Source organism: Ambystoma mexicanum, chromosome 6q, assembly GCF_040938575.1.
Source record: "Ambystoma mexicanum isolate Mex_15411 chromosome 6q, UKY_AmexF1_1, whole genome shotgun sequence".
NCBI lineage: Eukaryota > Metazoa > Chordata > Amphibia > Caudata > Ambystomatidae > Ambystoma > Ambystoma mexicanum.
The window spans coordinates 1,445,055,882-1,445,069,989 of NC_090937.1; positions in this window are offsets into that span (position 1 = coordinate 1,445,055,882).

Consider the following 14,108-nt stretch of genomic DNA (forward strand, 5'->3'; position numbering starts at 1 on the left):
ATAGCCCGAGCTGAGGACTTTGCTTTGCTTTGGCATACTAAACCCGGGCTGGCAGGCTGTTAAACCCTCTATCCACCCCCCATCCGGGTGTGAAAGACATTCAGACCCCAGGATTTACTGGGGTGTGAATAGCTTTAATTGTTTTTTCTTCCAAATGCAGAGGAGCTCGGCACGCACCCATATCTTGTCAGAATGGGCCTAAAAACAAACAAAAAAATGACCACCACTATAAAAAATAGGCCCCTTTTTGCATGATGGCAGATGTGGAAAACCTGTTTTTTGCCCTTTTTTTGTGTACCGCTGCGGGAAGTGAATGCTGAACCTCGCCCAGAAAAGGTGGATTCGGATTGGCCAGACCGCCTTTCCTGGATGCAAATGCACAATTGTATACAGAAAGAGAAAGGAACAGTTTGCATCTGATGTCTGGGACACTTATCATTAGCTGTTACTGAGGAAGCAAATTCTTGCCTAGGTAATGTTCGAAAAGAATGGCACCTTAATGCCCAGGTACTAATGTGGAGCTGCATCTTTTCACTTCACATTTCTCATGTATTAATGGGGAGAACATGTATTGATAAAGACATATCTTCTACTACTGAATCTTGTCTTAAAGGGCTTGACAATGCAATCTAAAAGAAGCTCTAGCTCTGAAGAAGAGTGTTGCTTGGTGTTTAACCTTGAGAAAGTGAGAGCAGCATTTTCATTGCGGGCTTAGAATCAAAGTACAGGGTTGGATGGAATAGCCAACAGACTTATTTAAAGGTAAGTGCAATTTATTGTCTCCTTTTAATTTAAATGTAATGAATTTGGATATTAGATTTGGGTTAATGCTGCCATCATTGAAAGTAGCTGTTATAGTTCCTATTTTTTTTAAAAAGGGGATAGGGACTTAACAATTTCATTTAGACCTGTGTCTCAAATTTATTTATTATCCGAACAGCTTGGGAAACTATTACTGAAAGGTTTTTGGATCAGCTAAAGAAAGAAAATGTCCTTGATAATTCAAGGCAAAAACAAAGAGGTGATGGCTGGAAGGTTTAGACTTAATCTTAACCACTGGCAATGCTCTGGGCAACCCTCCAGACCACCGTTCTTCGCCTGCCAAGCCATTACAGAAGGGAAAGACCATATGCAAATCAGGCTTGGCCCCACCCCAAAAGGGGCAGTCCAGCCCGAACTGCTAGGCCACATCCCTTCTGCACGAGACCACAAGCATCCCCAAACATGTTTCGCCCTTGTTGGGGCTCATCAGTGAGGAGTAGCTTGGGTCTCTAGGCCCAGCAGGCACGGGACCCACGTCTGGGCATACCCGTCCCACTCGGGGTGACATAGCAAAAACAAAGAGGTGATGGCTGGAAGGTTTAGACTTAATCTTAACCACTGGCAATGCTCTGGGCAACCCTCCAGACCACCGTTCTTCGCCTGCCAAGCCATTACAGAAGGGAAAGACCATATGCAAATCAGGCTTGGCCCCACCCCAAAAGGGGCAGTCCAGCCCGAACTGCTAGGCCACATCCCTTCTGCACGAGACCACAAGCATCCCCAAACATGTTTCGCCCTTGTTGGGGCTCATCAGTGAGGAGTAGCTTGGGTCTCTAGGCCCAGCAGGCACGGGACCCACGTCTGGGCATACCCGTCCCACTCGGGGTGACATAGCAAAAACAAAGAGGTGATGGCTGGAAGGTTTAGACTTAATCTTAACCACTGGCAATGCTCTGGGCAACCCTCCAGACCACCGTTCTTCGCCTGCCAAGCCATTACAGAAGGGAAAGACCATATGCAAATCAGGCTTGGCCCCACCCCAAAAGGGGCAGTCCAGCCCGAACTGCTAGGCCACATCCCTTCTGCACGAGACCACAAGCATCCCCAAACATGTTTCGCCCTTGTTGGGGCTCATCAGTGAGGAGTAGCTTGGGTCTCTAGGCCCAGCAGGCACGGGACCCACGTCTGGGCATACCCGTCCCACTCGGGGTGACATAGCAAAAACAAAGAGGTGATGGCTGGAAGGTTTAGACTTAATCTTAACCACTGGCAATGCTCTGGGCAACCCTCCAGACCACCGTTCTTCGCCTGCCAAGCCATTGCAGAAGGGAAAGACCATATGCAAATCAGGCTTGGCCCCACCCCAAAAGGGGCAGTCCAGCCCGAACTGCTAGGCCACATCCCTTCTGCACGAGACCACAAGCATCCCCAAACATGTTTCGCCCTTGTTGGGGCTCATCAGTGAGGAGTAGCTTGGGTCTCTAGGCCCAGCAGGCACGGGACTCACGTCTGGGCATACCCGTCCCACTCGGGGTGACATAGCAAAAACAAAGAGGTGATGGCTGGAAGGTTTAGACTTAATCTTAACCACTGGCAATGCTCTGGGCAACCCTCCAGACCACCGTTCTTCGCCTGCCAAGCCATTACAGAAGGGAAAGACCATATGCAAATCAGGCTTGGCCCCACCCCAAAAGGGGCAGTCCAGCCCGAACTGCTAGGCCACATCCCTTCTGCACGAGACCACAAGCATCCCCAAACATGTTTCGCCCTTGTTGGGGCTCATCAGTGAGGAGTAGCTTGGGTCTCTAGGCCCAGCAGGCACGGGACCCACGTCTGGGCATACCCGTCCCACTCGGGGTGACATAGCAAAAACAAAGAGGTGATGGCTGGAAGGTTTAGACTTAATCTTAACCACTGGCAATGCTCTGGGCAACCCTCCAGACCACCGTTCTTCGCCTGCCAAGCCATTACAGAAGGGAAAGACCATATGCAAATCAGGCTTGGCCCCACCCCAAAAGGGGCAGTCCAGCCCGAACTGCTAGGCCACATCCCTTCTGCACGAGACCACAAGCATCCCCAAACATGTTTCGCCCTTGTTGGGGCTCATCAGTGAGGAGTAGCTTGGGTCTCTAGGCCCAGCAGGCACGGGACCCACGTCTGGGCATACCCGTCCCACTCGGGGTGACATAGCAAAAACAAAGAGGTGATGGCTGGAAAGTTTAGACTTAATCTTAACCACTGGCAATGCTCTGGGCAACCCTCCAGACCACCGTTCTTCGCCTGCCAAGCCATTACAGAAGGGAAAGACCATATGCAAATCAGGCTTGGCCCCACCCCAAAAGGGGCAGTCCAGCCCGAACTGCTAGGCCACATCCCTTCTGCACGAGACCACAAGCATCCCCAAACATGTTTCGCCCTTGTTGGGGCTCATCAGTGAGGAGTAGCTTGGGTCTCTAGGCCCAGCAGGCACGGGACCCACGTCTGGGCATACCCGTCCCACTCGGGGTGACATAGCAAAAACAAAGAGGTGATGGCTGGAAGGTTTAGACTTAATCTTAACCACTGGCAATGCTCTGGGCAACCCTCCAGACCACCGTTCTTCGCCTGCCAAGCCATTACAGAAGGGAAAGACCATATGCAAATCAGGCTTGGCCCCACCCCAAAAGGGGCAGTCCAGCCCGAACTGCTAGGCCACATCCCTTCTGCACGAGACCACAAGCATCCCCAAACATGTTTCGCCCTTGTTGGGGCTCATCAGTGAGGAGTAGCTTGGGTCTCTAGGCCCAGCAGGCACGGGACCCACGTCTGGGCATACCCGTCCCACTCGGGGTGACATAGCAAAAACAAAGAGGTGATGGCTGGAAGGTTTAGACTTAATCTTAACCACTGGCAATGCCATCAACTCTTTTGTTTTGCTATTGTCACCCCGAGTGGGAAGGGTATGCCCAGACGTGGGTCCCTTGCCTGCTGGGCCTAGAGACCCAAGCTACTCCTCACTGATGACGCCCAACAAGGCTGAAACATGTCTGGGGATGCTTGTGGTCTCGTGCAAAAGGGATGTGACCTAGCAGTTCGGGCTGGACTACCCCTTTGGGGGTGGGACCAAGCCTGATTTGCATATGGTTTTTCCCCTTTTGTAATGGCTTGGCAGGCGAAGAACGATGGTCTGGAGGGTTGCCCAGAGCAATGGCAGAGGTCAAGATTTATTCTAAACCTTCCAGCCATCAACTCTTTTGTTTTGCTATTGTCACCCCGAGTGGGAAGGGTATGCCCAGACGTGGGTCCCTTGCCTGCTGGGCCTAGAGACCCAAGCTACTCCTCACTGATGACGCCCAACAAGGCTGAAACATGTCTGGGGATGCTTGTGGTCTCGTGCAAAAGGGATGTGACCTAGCAGTTCGGGCTGGACTACCCCTTTGGGGGTGGGACCAAGCCTGATTTGCATATGGTTTTTCCCCTTTTGTAATGGCTTGGCAGGCGAAGAACGATGGTCTGGAGGGTTGCCCAGAGCAATGCCAGAGGTCAAGATTTATTCTAAACCTTCCAGCCATCAACTCTTTTGTTTTGCCCTTGATAATTCAAGAACATAACATATTATCAACTGTAAACGATTTCCTATATACAAAAGGAAAAGCAGAGAAAAGGAGAAAAAGAAAAACATAACATTACACATAGAAACTCATTGAAAACATCCCAAATGTCAGAATACTTGTCTACCTTTTTCTTGACCTGATAGATCACCCTCTCTCTTCCCGAAAGAAGCAACGGGTCATGCAACCATCCGTCTACAGAGGGCCTAAGGTCACTTTTCCAAAATTTCAAAATGTGTTTCTTGGCAAACAAAAGGGATACATATATGCCCAGAAGAGTAAGCCAATTGACAGATTACACCCAATCAGAAACACGCCCAACACACATACCAAGGGAATACATGGAAGCAAAACACCAAACACAAGGTCCATGTGTTGGAGAACATCGTCCCAAAAGGATTAAGGATTTGATTTTTGGACAAGACCTAAATGTATGCAGGATGGTGCTCCGTCCAACCATCCTAAAGTTCCAATTTATATCTTCCTGACTAAGCTTGCACTGCTTCATTTTCCAGGGAGACCAATAAATACAATGGAAAATCTGCTGTTGGGTAATCCTCATATCCAGGTGAAGCCTGAACCTATATGGTCCTGTACATATGCAATTCAATTCAATATCAGAAAGTTAAAATCCTAAATATGGGCACCATATGGTCCTAACATGTTCAGATACAGTGTTACAATTCATTGGTGTAAGAAGCCTGTACAAAAATGAAGCTGAAAGCGGAATGCTCCTGGCCAAATGCAAAAAAGAGGAGGCACTATATAAAGAGGAATTCAGGGGCGAGAACAAAGTCTCAAAAAGATCACAGTGCTGACCATACTGGTGGACCTCAGCAAGATCGCAACTTGTTTTTGAACTGCAAAAATTCAAAGGTAAGCATGGAAACACCATCATGAAGTTGCCTCAATTTCCAAATACCTTCTGATTGCAAGGAAGTCCACGAGAGGGTATGATTATCAATCCATATCACTGGATTTTTCCACAAAGAAGACTCCAAGCTCAAAATATATTTTCTGACATGACTTTCGCAACTCTTCTTCCATTCCTTCAAGACGTGTTTAATAAATGGTGGGGTTTGATCAACACACAAAAGATGAGATGGCTGGAAGATTTTGAATCATTCTTAAACTCTGACATTGGTCTGAGCAACCCTCTCAGCCATGGTTCTTCGCCTGTCAAACTGTAACAAAAGGAGAAAGACCATGTGCAGAAGGGGAAAGACATTACGAAAGAGGGGAAAAAAACTTGTTTTGTGGGCGTCTGATCAACAGCCAGTTTCTTATCCATAATAAGCATACAATCCAGGGAGATAGGGCTGAGAGAGACACTCTTGAGAGTAACGCAGTTAGGGCAGTCAGCAACATCATCTCTTAACCAAAAATGTAAGGTTTGTAATGAGAAGGCCGTATGGTACCTACTAATATTAGTGATACCAAAGCCACACATGTATACAAGCCTCATAAGAATATCTTTTGGGACCCTGGACTTCCCACCCCCAGCCTCCATAAGAAATTGCGGAAAGTCCTATCTATATCACAAAGCAGTTCGCTCAAAAGGGAGAAAACTGACTATATACAGCACTTTAGGAAGCAGGGACATACATTTTCCCCCCATACCATCAGGTTCAACCTTCCCCACTTTAGATACAATGTATTAATCTCAGCAAGTTTAAGCCAAATATTTGAAGCCAATAATGAGCTAACCTGTCTGGTAACAAATATACCCAAATATTGGAACCCACCTTCTGCCCTAACTTCCCGTTCCACACCAAGGAGTCCTCTATGGCACGAGGTCGAGATTGGAAAGACTAGCGTTTTAGAAACATTAACTTTATAGTCAGATACATGGCCAAACAATTGCAAAGTCAAAAGCAATTCCCTAAACAAAGGTCCAGTGTTTGAGAATAAAACTAGGAGATCATCTGCAAATAAGAGCACCTTAGAAACAAAGTCTCCAGTTGAAATACCCTCAATACCCACATTCCCTCTGATTGTAATGGCCAAGGGCTCTACAAAAGATGAAATAACAAGGGCAATGGAGTTGAACCCTGGCTTGTACCCCTACTGACAGAAAAGTGCTTGGACATGCAAGCATTAACTGCAACCATTGCCTCAGCACCCTTATACAAGGCATTGAAAAGCTGTACAAAACACAGACCACAGTTCACCCAGATCAAATCCTGCCAGAGGAATGTCCAACTAACCCTGTCTAACGTCTTTTCTGCATCAATACTAACTGCAGCTTATGCATCAGGGAATTTTATCCATGAGGTGGACAACATCTAGAAGTTCTCTTAAGATGTCATTACTGCTCTTGCTCTTGCCAAAGAAAAAACCTGTCAGGTTCCGGTGAACCAGTTGGGTAACAAACGATTAAGACTCACAGCATACATTTTAACCAGGTACTCGACATCCTCATTTAATAATGACATAGATATGTAATTTCCAGAAATAGAATGAACCTTCCCTGGTTTGAGGATCACAGTGATCACAGCAGTACTCATAGAATCAGCCACCACCTCGCAACTAATAATCACTTTAAGGAAAGGTTCAGGAGAGTGACTAAACACAGCATAGAATTTAATAGGGAAACAGTCTGGTCGGGACATTTTCCTGATGACATCAAACCCATTGAATCCACAATCTTCTGAGCTGTAATATCTCTATACAGACAAAGACTAACACAGTCATCTAACTGAGGGGTATTCACTTAGTCTAAAAAAAGAGACAACCACACCCCTCCATCAGTAATACGCCCATCATCACTATACAGTAACTTGTAACATCTATGGATCGCACCACAAATGTCTTCATTCTGCCTCAAAAATAGTCCATCATCATCTGCAATAAAAATCACTTGTCTCCCTATCGCTCTCCCCTTCAATCTGCTAGAACGTTCTGTAGATTTTTCCATTTGATTTTTTATGCCTGGGTAAAATGTGGATGTGAGGTCTGCTAGAGTATTGACAACTGTGCCTCGGTCGGAAGGGATGACAATTTTGCTCTCAAATACAGGTTGCTCTCTGTTACCAAGTTACCAATTTAAAGAAGTTTTTTCAAAAACAGACTTCATTGTGAAGATTTAAAATGTGAATTTTTACTTTTCTATCATCTTCGGTTTGGGAGATATGGTCATCCTTCCAACAAAAAAAACAAATTACCCCCATTTTCCAACTCCCATAACTGGATTTTCAGAAAATGGTAAAACACATGTTTATTTTTTAAAATGAATCTACATACCAATCTTCATGTCTAACATCTTCGGTGTTTGACATATAGGTATCCTCATAAATACATTGACCCCCCTTTTGATTCCCTTAGCAGGCACCTACGTCATGGACACAATGTACCTTTCCAAATGTCACATTCCTAGCTTAAACGGTTTGAGCTGGGCGTTGATGAGTCAGTCAAAAATTCACTCCCCCCTTTTCACCCCCTTAGGGACGTAATTTCCAAACATTCTTCCTTAGTGGGTGCCTACATCATGAAAACAATGTACCTTCCAAATTTCAAGTTCCTAGATTAAACGGTTTGAGTTCAGTGTTGATAAGTCTGTCAAACATTCACCCCCCCTTTTCATTCCCTTAGAGATGGAATTTCCAGAATTCCTTGTGTGGTGGGTGCCTACATCATAAAAACCACGTACCTTCCAATTTTCACGTTCCTAGGTTAAACGGTTTGAGCTGGGCGTTGATGAGTCAGTCAGAAATTCACCATCCCTTTCCCCCCCCTTTGGGACAGAATATCCAAAAATCCTTCCTTAGTGGGTGCCTCCGTCATGAAAACAATGTACCTTGTAATTTCATGTTCCTAGGTTAAATGGTTTGAGGTGGGCGTTGATGAGTCATTCAGTCAGTCAGTCAGGACTTCTTTTATATGGATTAATGGAATTACTTACACATGTAAAAAAGGGATGTGTGTGCCATTCTGCCCACAAATGCCCACTTGCCAAACAGGGATTTGCAGGCAAAATGGGACACAAAACCCTCTTTTTACATACAAATAAATCCATGAATCGGGGCCATAGATTCCATCAGAACAATTTCGACCCCAGCCTTTTGCTTTTTATAAGACCCAAAACTAATAATTTTGCCCCGCAAAAAGGCTTTTAACGCATCCCAGACAGTGGACAGCCTGCCAATTATATCTGGATCGGCCAACAGCCAAGTGCCTACCAATTCCTGCTACACTCACATCACCACAAGGGCCCCTAGGTCAATAAGAGAGGAAGTTCCAAGTGGTACCGAATGAAAACTAGTCAATATATAATAATTTGATTTTTTAATACTAATGAAAAATCATTATATATTGCCTCTTCTGCAGGTTCTGATCACGCCAGACATCCTGTAAGTCCCACATATGCGTAAGTCTCAAAAGACCTTTCCGCGCCCTGGCCTCCGCATAAGATAGCGACAATTCTGATTTATCCAAAACATCATAATAGTATTAAAATCACCATACTCTTCAGAACATCCTCCAATTTTCTAAAATAATTCAGATTGCGCTACATTAGGGGCATACACATTTAAAAGTATCAGATTCCTTTTTTCAACTTGCAATTTGATCGCCACATACCTGCTTTCAGAATCAAGTCTCACTCTATCCACAGTAAATCGTACGCCTTCCTTAACATCTGGGAATTTCTGGCAAATGTACTGGAGAATTCTTTCACATACATATTATTTAAAATATAATCGGACTTTTTCAGTTGCAGATGTGTCTCTTGAAGTAAGACAATGCCAGGTTTCTTTTTACCCAGAAATGTAAGTGCTTTCTGCCTCTTTATGGTGCTATTCACCCCCTTCACATTCCAACTTAAGAAGTGCAAGCAGTTAGACATCAAGATCAACACAGGTTCAATCCCCGGGTCTGCGCTTAGAAACCTCTGAGTATTAAGTGCGTTATAAATAACCTATCATATTATATCATATCATATCATATCACAAGCACAGATAAATCAATCTCCAACCCAACACAAAAAGGAAAAAGGAAAACATCAAAACAAACAAAAAAATATCTAGGGACAAGGAAAAACAGAACCAAAAAAAAGAGAAAAATAATCAAACACAGCCCACAGTGGCCCTATTGCTATACTGGATCAGATGAAGAAGAAAATTGAGTCACAGCAAATGATGAGAGGAAGAAGACCATTCAGTATTGAACATAAAGTACCCCCGTATCAAACCACTTATAATGGTATAATCCACTTCATAGAAACACGGTAACACAGAACAAAAGGGACAATACCCACAAATAGTAGTGGACTGTTCCCAAAGCATTTGCAGCCATAATAAAGACTCAGCTAGATCAAACAACCAAGTACAGTCCCAAACCCAGCCAGGCCCAATTAACAGCCAAGCAGTACAATCTATTATAACAGTTTCTGAACCCCAATTGTATAATCATACCGTGTGCACAGACTATTGAAGTTAAATCTATGATAGCCTCATAGATTTGAAACCAGAATAAACAAACATTCCCACCTGGAAGGTCAATGTTGGTCAAACTAAAGCTTCTCCTTTATATTCGGAAAAGCACCATGACCACCTGATTGAGGGATTAACTTAAATTATTTATTTTTTTTAAATGCAAAGCGCTTCTCAGTACTACATGTGCACAGAGCTATATCCACTTTCATTCATGTACCACTTACACTCACTCAATTAGTTCCAATAGATGTGATCAAAATCTGCATCAATAAAGCACATTCTCTAACTATTACGTGGGAATCGCTCTCCACAATCCTTGGATGTTCCAAGCCACCAGATCCATCACCTGTTGTGGCAAAACTAAACACTGGTTTGATTCCAAAAGTAATTGCAGACTTGTATGAAAGAGATACATACTGAGGTTTCAAGGGATAGACATGCAGCACCATGCAACAGCGATCAGGCCCCCAATGGAGCTCGCAGTTCCCCAAGTCCACCCGCACCTCCCACCAGAAACATAGGCCACACCCCTGGTAGTTCAGAGATGCGAGGAGAGCCACCTCAATACTACCGGCCAAATCCAATCATTGGCGCAATGAAAAAGCAGCCCATGCATCTCCAGAAGGCCACATGCATCTGTGTGGAATGAGGTTTGATAAATGGGTGGAACAATACTACTACATTAGTTCTCTCAGTGGAGTACATAGAAAATTAATCCATTCAGCTAGGTTAATGCTAGTGTATAATTACAAGCACAATATGAGAAAAAAATCACTTCACTAGCAGAGTAAGGAGCTATTCACGTACAAGAAATACAAAAGACAAGCACACAACACCAAAAACCCCATCCAAGGCCCAAATCATCCACCACATCCAGCCACTCATCAGCTGAAAATAGACCATCTGAAATAGGGGTAGGGAGCAGCAGACAGCTGAGCCCAAGATAGAACAAATGACTTATAGTCACCTTTAACCCAGAAATGTGTTCACCAAATTTAAGTCAGTTGGACGGTGGAAGTGAGATACATGAACTGCACGATCGTTGTGGAGAGTTAAAATCACACGTGCCATGGCGGTGCCCATCAACTTTGTAAAAGCCTAGCCAAGTTTCCCCAGCTTACCGAGAGGCAAACAAGTTTTAGTGTGGGAACAATAAATGCAGACCAGCAATTTGAAGTCAACAAAGCAGTTCAGCTTTCCAGTCAGGAATGTGTGATACTTGGCAACTGAAGACCACACAGTAGATCTGCACATATGCCATATAGCATACAAATAAGTCAACTAGCAAAAAACTCTGCATCTCCAGTTGACAGTGAACTACCAGAAGCCAGGACACATGCAGACTTGAAATCTGCTGCTGCAAAAAGGAAAGGACCAGAAAGCAAGCCTTCTCTGCCTATGCCCCAAGACTATGGAACCTCCTCCCCATCAGCATTGGACTCGCCCCCACGCTCCTTCAATTCAGAAAAGAACTCAAGAACCACCTCTTCAAGAGGTCTCTCCTCCTCAAAACCAAGGCCATCATGTCGCACTTGGCGCCTCCTGACTCGCTAGATGCCACCTACCCCTCTACTCCCCACCACACGGTACAGTTGTACCCCTCCTCTGTCCCTCTCTGTATCCCACCCCCGCTGTATATCTGTTCTGTTGTTACCACTGAAAAACGCTCTGTTATGCATCTTTAATGTTGTACATCTCTGTAAAATGCTCTGTTGTGCATCTGTATTGGTGTATACCTCTGTAAAGCACTTTGTTGCTTCTCGAAGCTAGGTCCGTGCTCAGAATAATAATAATAAGAATCCACAGCATGTCACAGATTGCGTGCAGAAACAACGCATGCACCTGAGATCCACCAGAGGTCTAGCAGGCCGCATTTATGGATCCATGACGGCCATGACTATCACATCCAGGTACATCCCATAAACAGTAGTGGTTAGAGGAAAGGACCACCAGAAGTATTGTAAATTGTTTCTTGGCATGCACTCCGCTGCGCACAAGCCAAATAAACAGTCAAATCCCAACCGAAATCCCAATCTAAACAAAAAAAGATCAACATCCTGAAAAATAAGCATTTTCATCATATTTTAAATTAACAAATATGAACATTTTCTAAAATAAGAATATCAAGGCACAACACATGCAATATAAACATGAAATAAAATGAAAGGAGATAAAACAAAAGTGTCTGGTTTCCTGATAAGATCTCTCCCCTCCTTCCATATGAACCAATGTCAGGGAATCCATAGCCTTATGGTGATCAATAAAAGTGTGGGTAGAGCCATCCACCACAACTTTAAAGATTACAGGGTAGATCATATAATAGGAAAGGTGTTTTTCTCAAGAGCAACGCTTTATAGTCTGTGGATAGTTTTCTCTGAGTAGCAATCTCCCTGCTGTAGTCATTAAAGAACATGATCTCGTGTTTCACCCAACTCCCTGGCCTTCCTCATCAGTAGTTTCTTGACAGGGAATCTCAGCAATTTCAACAAAAAGACATGGGGAGGTTGGCCAAAAGCAGATTTGAAGGCAAGAGTGTGATGTGCTCTCTCACTCTCAAGCAGATCACCAGATCACATGGGGGAGTTTCAGCAGCTTAGGCAAAGTCCTAAGCAGAAAGTCTACATGATGGCCACTTTCAACTCCTTCAGCAAAGCCAGTGACCCTTATATTTGAGCATCGGGAGTAATTTTCCTGCTCAGAAATGTTTTTCTGGGCATCATTCAACAGCGAGGACAAATGTGAGACTGTGTCCTCCAATACAGAGAGTTGCTACTCAGAGTCAGAGACCCTGGACTTCAGCTTCTCAGTCCGTTTCCTGACCAAATCCTGGTCATTCTTCATCTCCAATACCATCTGTTTAATTTTACCAATGGATAGTACAACATTATCCATGTTTTCTGTGAGATAGTCCTCAGCAGATTGGCCCTCAGCCCGACATTTAACCACACCGTCTTCTTTAACTCTCTTAGAGAACTGGGCATCTACGTCTTGGATTTCAGCAAGTTCGCCCCCTGTCTAGATCTTCTTGATGAAGGGGAGATATCCATTTCAACTGAGGTCAGATCCATTATCATTATATAGGGCAGAATATCAAGGGCAGGAGCTGAGCCTTTAGGCAGCCATCTCCTTCTGCTAGCAGTTCTAGAATCAAAATTCAACATTCTCACATGCTGCAATCCCATGTAACAATCAGCATAATAAATTATAAACAAGAGACATGACAAAATATGCTAAATATAATTTGAGGCTTTTTGATTTAATAAGCAAATGTATCCAGTATTCATATTGTTAAATCATATTTTGATTGTACATTAGAATATTTAAAGCCATGGCATTCTTCACATTCAAATCATGTTTAACAAGACAAAGAAAATGTTTTACACACAGCTGACATTTTAGGAAACTACATTTCGAATTACCTGCCAATACATACATCATACACATGGACAGTCAAGTGAAAGCATGTTGCTTTTTAACAAATTGCAAATATATGTGCTTATGGAGAAAAACAATGACATGTAATGCTGCATTGATCAAGTCCCTGTTTACACGTGTAATGAAATCCTTCACAAAATGTCAACAATTATCATTTTCGTTATAACCCATGCTAATGTAGGCAAGAGTTGCAAGCTGGATAATATAAAGAGTTAGATAAAAAGTTTCCTTTTTGTATACATATCTTTCCATGTTAAACTATAGGTTGGGGGAGCTAACTGTCTAATGCAGGGATATCCAACCTTTACGTTAGGTGGTTATGATGTCCATGAGTATGAGAATGTGTACCAAGATTTGTTTGGGAGGTTTATTTCCTCGTTTTATAAAAAGGGAATAAAACCTACATTAAGCATGATGTTAATAACTTTAAAACATCTTAATTTCATCATTTCTATTAGTAGCTGTATCCTCTAATTGTCAAGCTTATTAGAACGTAGGACACCAATGAAGGCATTCAATGTGAAGGTTGACACTGCATGTCCACCAATGCCCAATGATCGGGTGTGTAGCTTGAAACAGCAACAGCCGGATCCAAGTTTTGATTTCAGGAAGTTCATATCTGAAAAATGCAGATTCGCAGAGAAAGGATATCCTATTGGCTGATACACTTCTTGCCATTGTGTTTGCACCTAACGGCACACCTGACATAAGTTCAGGACAGTTTTAAAATCTCTTACAAGAGCCCCAGCCAAGGGAGTCACTGAGCCCTTCACAATTGTACCATGTTTTTCATGAAATAATTAGTATCTTTGAAGGATGCATCTATAACAACATTTGCATTGCAGTGTTTAGTTTACCTGAAGCCTATATTTACCAGGATACAACGTAA